Source organism: Primulina huaijiensis, chromosome 18 (genome assembly GCF_012295235.1).
Source record: "Primulina huaijiensis isolate GDHJ02 chromosome 18, ASM1229523v2, whole genome shotgun sequence".
Taxonomy (NCBI): Eukaryota; Viridiplantae; Streptophyta; class Magnoliopsida; order Lamiales; family Gesneriaceae; genus Primulina; species Primulina huaijiensis.
Genome location: NC_133323.1, coordinates 12578171 through 12592384, shown reverse-complemented (window position 1 = coordinate 12592384; position 14214 = coordinate 12578171). Strand labels below are relative to the sequence as shown.

General features: G+C 38.6%; 1 pseudogene; it reads left to right on the top strand.

Moving 5' to 3' along the window:
- The first annotated feature begins 11206 nt into the window (after positions 1 to 11206).
- Positions 11207 to 14214, top strand: part of LOC140963937 (DNA polymerase-like) — an 18159-nt pseudogene continuing 15151 nt past the window's right edge.

The window sequence follows — 14214 nt, the reverse complement described above, 5'->3', positions numbered from 1 at the left end:
TTATAATAGCGAAAAAAATCGTAAACATGATGCATGAACATTTAAAATATCATAAATTTGTGCTTAGGGCGCTGCCTTGACCAAAATCTCACCACTGGTGCAAAATGAACATTTTGCCCCTAGACTTAAAATTTCACGTTTTTGATATTTTTTTAATTCCATTGACTCTAACATGTCCCAAATAATTATTTAAGCTTACATTAATTTTCTCATATTTTTATTTGGCATAAATCGATAACTTTTAAATTAATATATAAATATAACATATTAATGTGTTTTAATCCCGAATTAAACCAAACTTTAGCATAAAATTCCCAAATTAAAAACTTAAGCTCCTAATAATTATTTGAGCTTAAATAAAATTTTTCATAATTTTATTAAGCTTAAATCTAGACGTTTCAATTAATTCTTTAATTAAAGTTTCGTGAGGCGATTAAATCCCGAATAAATTCAAAACTAATTATTTTGATCTGAAGCTTACCAAACTCCTTAAAATGTCCCAAAACATTTTTAAAATCATTCCTAGACATAAACTCGAGCCAAATTCAAAACTTAACCGATTCGTTTTAAAACTTGGTCCGGTTCTCGGTTTTAACCCGAATCGACTCGAAACTTAACCGAATTTTTCTCAACTTTTTACCACACCTTATAAACTCTATAATGGTCCAAAAATCTTAATTTCAGACCCTTATATCCACGGCTGATGGTCCAGCATTTGAATGAATCTCTAGGTCCTACCCACTTAAATCACCCTTGTGCACTAACCTCCAATATCACGTCCTAGCTCACCACCGACGGTTCAAGCCTCGACTCTACCTTACCTAGACCACCCTAGGACCTTGCTGGACCCACTAGACTCACGGCCCCAGCTACAAGCAGGCTGCAACCTGCTGAAAGCCTAGAAACAACACAACCCATCATCCGAGTCCTAGCCCCTCGCACTTGCACTCGATCAAACGGCCTTGAGGACGGTTCCAGCAGCGGTCAAGCCTCTCTAAACCGTGTCTCAGACCCAGCAGGGCCTGGTCCAAGGCTTGGTTCAGCCCTCGCACTGCCGACAAACCAAATCTCTCGATCTTGACCTCACACACCCTCACATGCGCTTGACCGAACGAATTTCCCTCGAGCTTGGCAACCCGAATCTCCAGCACCTATACATCATTAAACACAGCCTGCACAACCCTCTAACATCACTAACTTGACAGCCCCTTGCACAAAAATGGGAAAGACGTGAGTAGTTGATCAAAAGATGCAAGAACATATGTAAAAACCAAAGATTCTTCATGTACAAGGCTGGACCGAGATTTTCACACACGATGCAACATTTAACAGCATGTATACAGCATATGTGATGCAAAACAAAGGTACAATGCGTGCCTTAGATGTTTGGAGAGCAAGAACGAAGCGAAGGAACTCGAGAGACGTTTTTCTTTTGCAAACCAAGAGAGGATCGAACCCTTCAGCTGCTGAGTTCTGAAACCGAAGATAATGAATTATGAATGAGGGTGTCGGCTGTTGAAGGAGGGTGATAATGGGTGTAGGGTCAAATAGGAATTATTTAAAATAGTTAACAAATAGGTTAATGGGTCATTATTTTAAATTAAAAGAAATTAAAAGAATTTAAGTCCAATAAACTTAAAAATAGGCCCATTAAATCCAAACTCACTCTCGAAAAATATTTTGTGTTGGAAAGTTTTTGAAAATATTAGCCGAACCTTCAAAAAGTTCCCCGATTCGCTAAAATTTGCGTACCGTTAAAAATTAAAACTATGCGGGTAAAAATACCCAATAAATCTCAATTCTTGAAAAATACCTTCAAAACATCTTATATTAATTAATAAAAGTTAATCGTGTAATAAAAATAATTTTCCTGAAAATTCTCCGGTCTCCGATCCTCGTTCGAGCGTGAAATGCATCTAGAAATCCTAATGCATGAACTGATAAAATTCATGAAATAAATCCCTATCATGCAATAATTATGCCTAAAATGCATGAAAATAATTAAACATAAATTAATAAAATAAACATGCATTTTATGCTTTAAAAGAATTTAATAAAATACCAAAGAAATTTAATAACTTGCATGCATGCCAACTTTTTAAATTATATTTACTAACATGCTAAATTACCACTTCTTAAATAAGTCTTTATTAACTTATCTCAATACTCAATCTCCAGTCCGGCCTCACTTATTTAACTGAAAAGGTGACAATTAAACTACTACGTAAAATAAATAAATTTAAAGAAAAGAATTTAAATACTCATGCAANTCCCTCTTTACTTTACCACAAAATTATTAATCGAGTGCTCACTAATCGACTGCTAGTGCTATGCCTAAAGGCAAGCAAATTACCCGAGGAGAGGCAACTCACTCAATCAAATTGCAGTTGGTCAAGAAGTTCCTTGTTTCAGGAAAGAGAGAACAGCCTCTTATCTTTGTGGCGTTTGGCCTTCAAACATCTGATTCCCTATCCCCGAAAGAAAGAGCTTGTAGATCGTGAAGTGAACCAACAAGGGAAGGAACAAGGAACTGAAAGAAAGCAAAGAAGGGAAATTCCGTATAAAAAAGAGTAGTTGTTTGCTGAGATAGCTGGCTTAGATGTCACCAAATTGGCAAATCCTTGAGATACCCGCGCAAATGTTTGAAGTCAGAAGGAACGGATAGAGATGTTTTTCATAGTAACAATGTGCCTTTGTTCTTGGGATTCGAAAGGACTTGTCAACTGATCTTAGGAGGGCAAGGGCTTGGCTAGATTTTAGCTGGAATGTGGGCAATTGATGTATTATTAAAAAAAGATCCCAGGATAAAAGCGAATTAGGAAGCTTCAGAAAGGGTATCGGTTACGGGTGTCCAAATGCGCAACGGAAGTTTTAAAATTGTTTTTCAACAAGAAATCCGAACACCTCTACTAAGATGTGTAGCAAATACAAAAACACAAAAATGACATTCATAGTGTGTTTAGAAATGTACATATCAATCTCAAAGATTGATGTAATTGCTCCACCCAAGTTGTAAACAACTTGGCTCTTGAAAGGATGGCAAATCTTCAAGCTTCCCTTTGAGCACACCTTGCTCAAATATTAAGCCCACCACCAACTAGCTAGAACCCCCCTTATTTTGCACTAGAAAAATAAGAGGATTTTTCAAGGAGAATAATATTGTTTCCTCAACAATTGAAGAACAAAAGGAGAGAAAAATGAAGGAAAAATCACTTCCAAAATTTCGGCCATCTAGTGTGTTGAATGGGAGAAGGATGACTTGTCTTGGTCGTGGGAAAAGCTAAAACACTTTTACCATCCCAAGCCTTGGAGATTGAAAAAGTAGTCTCCAACCCTTCACCTCCCATGCATGCAATGTTATTTGATTTTTAACAATTAAAAATCCATGGACTTAATTTAATTATCTCAAACATATTGGAGACTAATTAAATATTACTTGAATTTACTCAAGTCTACTAGTTAAATAATTATTCCAATTGGACTCTACAAGACCCAATGTTATTTAATTAATTCAACACTTGAATTAATTTAATTATTTGGACTCTACTAGGTCCACTAGTGTTTAATTAATTCAACACTTGAATTAATTTAATTTAGTCCATAATAATGTTTATGAAAATCACAATTTTCAAATACATTATTTATTTGGCCAACTTTTAATTTTAGGAACACATTCATAAATTAAAAGTTACATTCTCTCATAGAAGTCATACTTCTATTTTTCCTTACGCTTATAAACTCATTTATAAGCCGTTCAACACATTGAACTATTTTACTTCTCAACGGGATCTAGAAAGCTAGTACTTGTGTGGCCCTCAATGGTTCATTGATACAACTAGACGTGGGTCCACATCTCCATGTGATTCGGACTAAACATGTCCTTATTTGAGCATACCCCAATTGCTCCATTCTTACTTATCAACTCCTTGATAATAAGAACGTCAGAACTCAAGTCTGATAGTACCCAACCAATCATGTTAAACGCCTAGCAGCATCGCTTACATGTTTCCCTAGGTATCAAATGATAGTGCCTGCAAGAACCATTTAATTATGGTTCGCGTACAGTACGGTCCCTTCATCTCATATATCCCGACCGATTCAACAATAATTGGTATATCGAGAATTGTCAATGAATCGATACTATGTGTCATGTTGTAGTTGCATCGATGGTGTAATCTATGAAACCCCTTTCATAATTACCACCACACTCTGATCAGAGATTTCATACTAGATACACATAGGATATCCATACCCGAAGGTAAGTGGTGAATCCCCGACTACAATGCATCGACTCCTATATATTTCGACAAAACACCCAACCTTGCCACGTGATGACCCCTTGAGAGTCGGTAAACAAGTCAAAGTGCAATGCTAGCACATAGAGTCCCAATGTTGTCCCGGGTCGTAAGGACTAATGGTGTACAACCATAAACTAGAACGTTTCCACTCGATAAGTGAGAACCACTTCGAAAGTCCTTTATGGAGGGTTGTTCAGTGCACTCTACCAGGAGAACCTATCTGCATGCTCGGACATCACAATGTCCCCTACCAATGAAACATGGTACTCACAGCGCAGATACCAGTCTCGAACTCGAGCGGCCTATATCCTTCTTAGCAGCGGCTGAATCGACTAGGAACTGTTTAGAATATACAGTATTCCAAATATGAGTTTCATGATACTCATCATATGAGCATATCAGATTCTTTCTACTATTTGTATATTCAAAGACTTTATCTATGCAACTAGCATGGGTATACAGATAAAGAAGTGTCAAAACAATAATTTTAAATATTATTAAAATAAAGACTGTTTATACATAGAGTTTCATTGTGAACACTCGGCCAACACTGGGTCGACGTGCACCTACTCTAACAGCTTCAAAGCAATCTGGGATCCCATCTTTGATGGAGATGAAGGTCTAATTTTCACTAGGAATCCCGGAGTTTCCGGTAGTCATTTCTGGGCACAAAGGATTCACTCGCGATTATAGTCCCGCCAAAGGGAAAGCGCACAGGTCCTCAAAAGAGACAAGGTCTTTCATTGTCCGAGAAATGGCTCAAGTATACAATGTCAGATTGTTGCTCATCAAAAAGGGGAAACCCATTCAAAGCTCAGTGGTAGCATGAAAGCGGATAACCAGGGTAGGGACTAAAGCAGCAGATAAGAAAGCTAGAGTCATTGGTCAAACAAGCACAAATAGCCCTTTACAGGACTCCCAATAGTTATATTCATGTACGAAACAGCTGGCCTAACTAAGAACGTCTGCAACCAGTCAATTCCTCTCTAATCCCCCAACCGTAGTCACCTCAATCAAAGAAGATGGATACCTTAGCCTACTTTCTAGAGCTTATTTCCTTTTTAGTTTTAACAATAGGAACCGCGAGCAGCTCTTTGCCTTTCTGCTTCAAAGAAAGAGGTAGGGAGAACCATCAGTTTGAGCACCAAAAAAGCTTGGGAAATGCCGCCTACCTATCTGCTACTCTCATTGATTAAGCCTGCCTGACTGTGAGACCTACTGGTCAAACAGAGACGACCCAAGGTTTTTGAACGTACGTTCCGCGGTTAAGCCCGTTAGTAGGGGCGCGCGAGAGCGGATTGGGGCTTTGAAGAAAACTCCGGTCTAGCACTACGATGGAAAAACAATCAGAATTTTTGAACCATCGCTATCGCTAAAGTAAGGAAGAGTGGAGACCCATGGCATATCCCTATGGACTAGAGATGGTAGTTATATCTTAATATCACCCACCACCTCAAGAACTTGATCCGGGTCTTTCCAAGGGTCAGATATACTACTCAACGTTGATCTAGACACTCTCTTAGCTAGCGAAATCCATTTTACTAGAGAAAAGAATGATAGCTAACACTAAAAAAGAGTATCCGACCTTACTATAACAAGTAAGCAAGCGAGCTAGTGTAGTTGTTCAGCGGAGCGAAGAAAGCTGTCCGTTCTTTGTTTTCTCTAAGTAGCTCTGCTAAAACGGTTTTATGTCAACGAGCTCCTGTCTGCCCTCCCCCGCTTCTTAAGGTGGACAGAACTCTCTTTCACCCCAGCGAGAGGCTTAATGTTGACACTTCTAATATCAACGCCTTCCACCTAGTAGAATCCGCTCCTTCACAAAAGGATGTCTCGTCTTGGGATTCCTGTTAGAGTAGGTGCACGTCGAGCCAAGTGTTGGCCGATTGTTCACAATGAAACTCTATGTATAAACGATCTTTATTTTAATAATAGTTGAATTTATTGTTTTGGCACTTCTTTATCTGTATACACATACTAGTTGCATAGATAAAGCCCTTGAATATACAAATAGTAGAAAGAATATGAGATTCTCATATGATGAGTATCATGAAACTCATATTTGTAATACTGTATATTCTAAACGGTTCCTAGTCGATTCAGCCGCCACTAGAAGGATATAGGCCGCTCGAGTTCGAGACTAGTATCTGCGATGTGAGTACCATATTTCATTGGTAGGAGACATTGTGATGTCCGAACATTCAGATAGGTGCTCTTGGTAGAGTGCACTGAACAACCCTCCATAAAGGACTTTCCAAGTGGTTCTCACTTATCGAGTGGAACAGTCCTAGTTTATGGTTGTACACCATTAGTCCTTATGACCCGGGACAACATTGAGACTCTATGTGCTAGAATTACACTTTGACTTGTTTACCGACTCTCAAGGGGTCATCAGGTGGCAAGGTTGGGTGTTCTGTCGAAACATATAGGAGTCGATGCATTGTAGTCGGGGATTCACCGCTTAACTACGGGTATGGATATCCTATGTGTTTTTCATGTATATGTAGTTTGAAATCTCTGATCAGAGTATGGTGGTAATTATGAAAGGGGTTTCATAGATTACACCATCGATGCAACTACGACATGACACATAGTATCGATTCATTGACAACTCTCGATAAACCAATGGTTGTCGAATCGGTCGGGATATATGAGTTGAAGGGACCGTACTGTACGCTAACCATAATTGAATGGTTCTTGCAGGCACTATCATTTGATACCTAGGGAATCATGTAAGCGATGCTGCTAGGCGTTTAACATGATTGGTTGGGTACTATCAGACTTGAGTTCTGACGTTCTTATTATCAAGGAGTTGATAANTCTATGAGAGAAATGTAAATTTTAATTTATGGAAGTGTTCCTAAATTAAAAGTTGGCCAAGTAAATAATGTATTTGAAAATTGTGATTTTCATAAACATTATTATGGACTAAATTAAATTAATTCAAGTGTTGAATTAATTAAACACTAGTGGGCCTAGTAGAGTCCAAATAATTAAATTAATTCAAGTGCTGAATTAATTAAATAAAATTGGGCCTTGTAGAGCCCAATTGGAAATAATTATTTAACTAGTGGGCTTGAGTAAAATCAAGTAAAGTTAAATGGGCTCAAATGTGTTTGAGACATTTAAATTAAAAGTCCATGGGCCTTGTAAATGTTACAAGCCCATTCAAAAATGCATGCTTGGGGAGGTTAAAGGTTGGAGAATACTTTTGAATTAAAAATTGCATGACATGCAACCTTTTGCTTTTTACTTTTCTCACAACCAAGACAAGGAATTTTATTTTTCATTCTCCTCCCCTCCTAGTCTCTCTTGGCCAAAATTTTTACATTTTTTCTCTCCAAGTTTTTCTCTCATTTTCTTCTTCAAGTGTTGAGGAAGAAATATTCTTCTCCTTGAAAAATCCTCTTAATTTTCTTGTGCAAATTAAGAGGGGATTTACCTAGCTAGTGGTGGGCCTAATTTTTGAAGGAAGGGAGCTTGTAGACTTGTCATCCTTGAAGAGCCAAGTTGTTTACAACTTGGTTGGTGCCATTCATCAATCTCTTGAGATTGATAGGTAAATTCTAAAACACCCTATGTATGATTTTTGGTGTTTGTTGTATTTGCTACACACTTTCTACATGGTGGCCGAAATTTTCAATAAAAATAAAATTTTGAACTTCCGTTGAGCATTCGGTCACCGTAACCGATCACCTTTCAATTCCTATTCACCTTTCGGCCTGCCGGGTCATGAATAAAAGCAGCAGCCCTTGATTATATTATATTATTTCATTTAATTATTAGATTAGCGGGTAGCTTAAACTTTTTCCTGAAGCATAGATGAGATTAGAGATGAAAAAAGACGCTAGCATTAGTAGAAGATCATTGATCATACTTTATTGCCTTAGCCACTATTGAGGAAGATAAACTCATAGCACAGACGATCCTTACCCGTGAAGGTAGTTTTAACTTAGGGATAGACGATGGACCCGCTATTCTACGTGAATTCGTCGCTCGGAACCTCTCGGAGCGGATAGGGGGGTTTGTGTGTTAGTTAATAGGTTCAGCCAATGGGGTATGGTTTATAGGCGAAACTACTTTCTCTAGGCGGGGGGTTGCTGATGGATAAGTAGGATTTTACTAACCATAAGCATAAAGAGTACCTCACTTTTTAAGAAAGCCAGCTGCTAAGTCAAGCGCTATTCGTCTCATTCTCCTCTCAGTGGCAAGAGTGAGTAGATAGCAGAAGTTCTTTCATTCATCATTCCTGGGATCTTAGTGAAGCTTGCCCCTTAGGGGTCTTCTCACCTGTGCTATCAATAAGAAGGAGCCATTTCCGTGGTAGGCTAAGCACTTGATCTAGCTCAGTTCACTAGTCTCAGCCCAGTACCAATTCAAAGGGGAGAGCCCCCAAACCAAATGAAAGGCAGGTGTTAGCAAGAAGGGATTGGTTGCAAGAGGGAGCTCTTTGACATCGTTAGTGAAGCTAGTACCCGAAGTTTACAGCAAAAAATCCTTCTCACTTCACTCCGATTGCCCTAACATAAGGCAAGTGGGGAATCAAATCCTATATATAAGAATAGGCATAGAATGCTGCTATTGAATGCGCTCTTTGTGGTGAATGAATAAACAGTCTTGTCCTATCTTTAGTGATGTTCTAAATTGAATCAGCTGCAAATGAGCTATACAGCACGACTTACTTTTCACTTTTAGAGAGTATGAGGGCTGCTATAGGCAATGAGAATGAAGATTTCAGTAAAATAATCGACCATTTTCTTGCATCAACTAGATAAGAAAATTGATTCACTTATACTTATGAAAGGAAAGAAGAGAATAGTCTGCGCTATGTTCGATATGCGGATGACCTTATCTTAGCTATAAAAAGCGGGGTCGAATCAGAAGTAGTATACCAAAAATGGAAGAAGGTTTTTCAAATAGCGCTCCATGACCTACGGCTCGAAGCAACATTGCTAGAGCTTTTTCGAGGATCAAGTAAGCCCTGCGAAAGGCTAGTCCTAGGATTGCTTGTTTCAATCAAAACAAAACAAAATAAGTGGTTGGTTGGTGATACGAGTTCCTTTCCATAAATGGAAAGAAAAGCTTACTTTGGCATATATAATAAAAAGAAAGGGTCCCACCCAAGTGCAACCACACTAGCAGGAAATGAAATGAAAGCAGAAATGGATCTGTGTCACTTTATCACTATCTGTTTGCTTGTCTTCAGGAATCAATCAACCAAACAAAGAAGCAATCAAGAAAGAAAGTTGAGGTATCAAAGTCTATCCTGTCTTCTTTCTTTTCTGTCTACCAGTTCAGTCCTTCCTAAAAAAACTAGTATAACTGCTAAGTAGAGGGAATGGATGAATTGGTTTCAAAGACCTTGACTCTACTCTGTTCCCGTTCCGTTGGCTGGACTAAATGTACTAAAGGTAGCTTCTTTCCTGTCTTGCTTTCTGTCAACCAGTCCGATCCCTTTCTCAATGTCCTTGTCAACAGGTCATAAGATAGCTTCTTCTGCATTCGAACTTCGAACTACTCCTCAGGCCGATTGAATTTCACCTCTGAAAGATCTAGGACATCGATATCTGTACACAAAAACGCGAGTTTCAAACCAGAATCACTCATGAGGGTCCGTTCTCGGGCCTTTACTTCTATCTAAAAGAGGACCTTCTGCCAAAAGATCAGATCGTAGGCTGAAAGATAGACCTTTGAAAGGTAAAGGATGGCACAAATGGACTACTCCTTTGCCTGATCGATTCCTCCTAACATTAAAAATTCGTACCACTCTGGGCTCTAGGGTTGAAAAAAGGGCCGCACAAACCAAACATTCCCCCATCAACAATCTAATGCCTGGTTGGTACAATCAAAAGGGTCAACCTTTGTTCGTTAGTTGAACCAGTTGTTCTTGCTTCTACCACTCACTCGCATGCCTAAGCTCGTTTCGTTGCTTGAATGTTGGTATGCAGATAGGCCCAGGTGTCTCTTATCAATAGATACATTCTCGGAGTGCTCATTTCGTAGGGGAGGAGTCAAATAAAGAACTCCATTCCGCATACCTTTTCTTCCTCAGTTTGTTCGAGATCTTTCTTCTAGTTCTTATATTTGGATATCTTCTCCGTATCCTATGTTATCAACATTAGCAACCTTTCAATCTTTAGGAACAGTTGGTTCATACTGGTAACAACTATTTAGCTCGAGGTACACATCTTTTATCCAATGCTTTTCTCGTACCGCAACATTGGTCATCAGGAGAACGCTGGCCTTTTCTTGCTTCTTCTCTTGTGTACCCTGTCTTCTGCCATGGAGTCTCTCTTCGCTCCGCCCCTCCTTCGGTCGAGCGTCTATCCTTATCTCTTTTCAGCCTCAATTTCTATCATATATTAATATGGAAAAACTCACCATCTTACTTAGAGAATTTTACAAGAAGAATAATGTTATAAAGCAATACACAGGCTTTAGAGAAATAATACATGTAGTTTCTAAGCATATACAGTGCTCTCGTTATGAGCAAATGATTCTAAAGTTGGCAAAAGCCTATGAAGGTTATCAATTTTATTTTCCAGCCTTTCTCGACTTCCGAGGTCGAATATACCGCTGCGGAGTCTTGCATTTCAACGAGAAGCTTGGTACTCTTTGCAGAAGAGAAATCTAAGTATCTAGATAATAATGAGATATCGAATATATATGCAGCAACAGGCTTCCTTTACAAGTCATTCGTTTCAGAAGATGAGGCAATTCAATTTATAAATCATTTGTCCTCAAACACGAACCCCATGGATTTATTAAAGGTAGCCTATAAGGCAAAACGCTCCTTTCAGTTTCTTGCGAATATTCTGTCTAACAAAATAGATCTGGCGAATTACCCTCTTACCCAAGATGCCTAGGCGAGTGCTTATCAGATCATGAGTTACTTTTTGTTGGATGAAAGCATGGCAATGAGAACGAATCTGATTCCGCACCCTTCCGGTGAAATCCAAGATGTATATTCTTATATAATCAAAGATATTCAGAAGTACATAAAAGCAGAACTTGGAGATTCAAATCTATCACAGACAGTTAACGACAAACTCACTAGTAAGATAGCCAAAGGCATCTTTATGCCAATAATCTATGGTAAAACACTAATGAGCACAGCGTGCGATCTCAAAAACTCTCTCTCTAGCGTCATAACTTCTAAGGAATGCTTCATGGTATCATCTATCTGCTTTAAGTTCTGGAAAGCCAAATATCCACACATGGAATGCCTTATCCGGTTGATCCGTCATATAGGATGGATATCGTCAGCTAGTGATAGGCCTGTTTACTATAAAGCCTATAACTTTACCACGATACAAAATTATACGGAAATGGAGCCAATAAATACATGGGTTTATGATAAAAAGAATAAGAAGAGACGCCGGGTCACTCTCAGAGTCTCTTCTGATAAGAAAGATACAAGGAAGACTGAAACATCAACCTTCGTTAACTTCATCCATCAGAGGGATGCCCATATAGCCATGGCAGTAGTCAATACAATATTTAGAGTAGATGGTCCAATATATACGGTTCACGACAACTTTATTACAACAGCAAAATATAGCAAACTTGTACCAAAGATTTATAGCAGCACCATTTGTGAGATGGGCCCCCCACTTTTCATCATCAACGAGTTCATCTGTCTGAATGTTATTGATCCGCCTATTTTCAAAGGAAAGGTAGAATCGCTATATCTGAATGAGAGACTCAGTGAGGTAATCTCACAAGATACGCTTGATTATTACTTAAAGGCAAATATACCATCTAACATAAGTTCTCAGATGAAGAAAACTTGGAATGAAAGGATCTCGAGAATACTATCCTCTTAAGAGAACTATATTCATAATGTATGCAGAAAAACCCCTACGCACGCGGGTCATGACCAAAAGTGGGAAGAATTCAAGTTAAAGATAGGAGGTCGGGAAGGATGTCAACAGTACTGTGTACAATATTACGAGGGCCTACACCACATCCAGCGGAACAACAGGACAGTTGTTGAATCGGTTGTATCAAAAGTTTGAACGAACAACCCACCAAGATCCACATCCAGGGTTAATCATAGCATCACATCACTTCATTGAGCCTTACCCTCCTGTTAACAAAATTGACCTACTCAGTAGTGCAATCATGGATCTCATCATCCAGTATTCTTACCCAACGATAGAAAGGTACGCAAAGTTCACAATATTATATACCATGAAACGCTCTTACTCCGAGGAGGTCACATTTACGCTTGGTCAAGCAATCCCCTTGACAACTCAAGATGGTGTTTTGATTCCAAAGAGTGAGGTGTATGCTTATATATATCGATATATTAATAAATATAGTGAAATCTACGACGGAGATTATATAGTTCGAATTACGATCCGAGTCTATATGGAATGTAAAAAGAAGGATAGGACATCCCTATCTTTAGAGGATAGATATCGCATACTTTCATCAATGATAGAAGGTGGGTTTAGTGAGATCGAGCCTATAAGAGCAAAAGAGATCAAAAATGTCAGTGTAGTTATCCAAGCCACATCACTGAACTCAAAGCATGTAGGACAGAGCTAAACCCTTCATAGTAGCCGATACCGAGACACTATTGATCGATAACGTTCATAAGCCTTATGCAGCAGGTCTGATGCTTGTTCGTCCCGGTGAAGAGTTCAATGATATTATGATAGAAACCTACTTCAGTGAAGACTACTCAATAATCTTGGATTCCTTTAAAGAAAAGAGTACTAAGGTACTTTATGACTTTGTATGTCGGATATCAATGATAGTTAGACAAGAAGAATCATGTTTCACTATCTACTTCCACTACTTTTCTAGATTCGATGGAATTCTATTGCTTAAGCACCTAGCATGTCATCACAAGAACTACAAGCTAAAACCACTAATGAGGAACCATAGGCTTTACGAGTTATCAGTCTATTCTAATAAGAAGTTGTTATTCCGCTTCAGAGACTCCTTGAATCTACTCCCTGGCAAACTGGAATCCCTAGCTAAGAATCTATGCCCAGGTCTAGGCCAAAAAGGCTCTATCCCATATGATGAGATTACACAGTCAAATCTGGAAATGAAAAAAAGAAGCTTGTTAGACTATATGAAGCAGGACATTCTTCTCCTTGGGGGTGTAATGCAAAAAGCTCAAGAGATCTATTGGAAGGTGTACAAGGTTGACATAGAAAGTAAGATAACCCTTCCATCACTGGCACTAAGCATCTTTCGTATGAAATACTACGATTCTTCTAATTGGCCAATCCACATCCCTAACAAGAATGAAGACAGCTTTATAAGGCGTGCTTACTATGGCGGTCATACTGATACATACAAGCCATATGGTACTGACCTATACTACTACGATGTGAACTCTCTCTACCCCTTTGTAATGAAGGAATATCCAATGCCTGGAGGTAAGCCAGTCTGGCATGGTAATCTAGAAGGCATGGACTTAGATTGTCTGTTTGGCTTTATTGAGGCATATGTGGTATGTCCGAATACTATAAAGAAACCCTTTCTACCCTATCGAGACAAGAATCAGACTCTCATCTTTCCAACCGGGGAATTTGTTGGAGTATACTATAGCGAGGAGTTAAAGTATGCAAGAGACTTAGGCTACACAGTGCTTCCAATCTCAGGCTACCTCTTTGAGAAGATGGAAAGCCCATTCAGGGACTTTGTTANTCGTGCTTTCTATGGCGGTCATACTGATACATACAAGCCATATGGTACTGACCTANACATATTCGGGAAATTATTTGTTTCTTTATTTAGAGTTTTAATTATCTTGGTAACTTGATTTTGAGTATCTTTTTGATTTGTAGTCAATATATGGACGAATTTTGGAACTGTAAAACATTAATTCAGATTATTATTGAGTTTATAAAACTTTTCTTTGAGAATTCTCTCAAAACAAGCTTAAGTTTCGTTATAA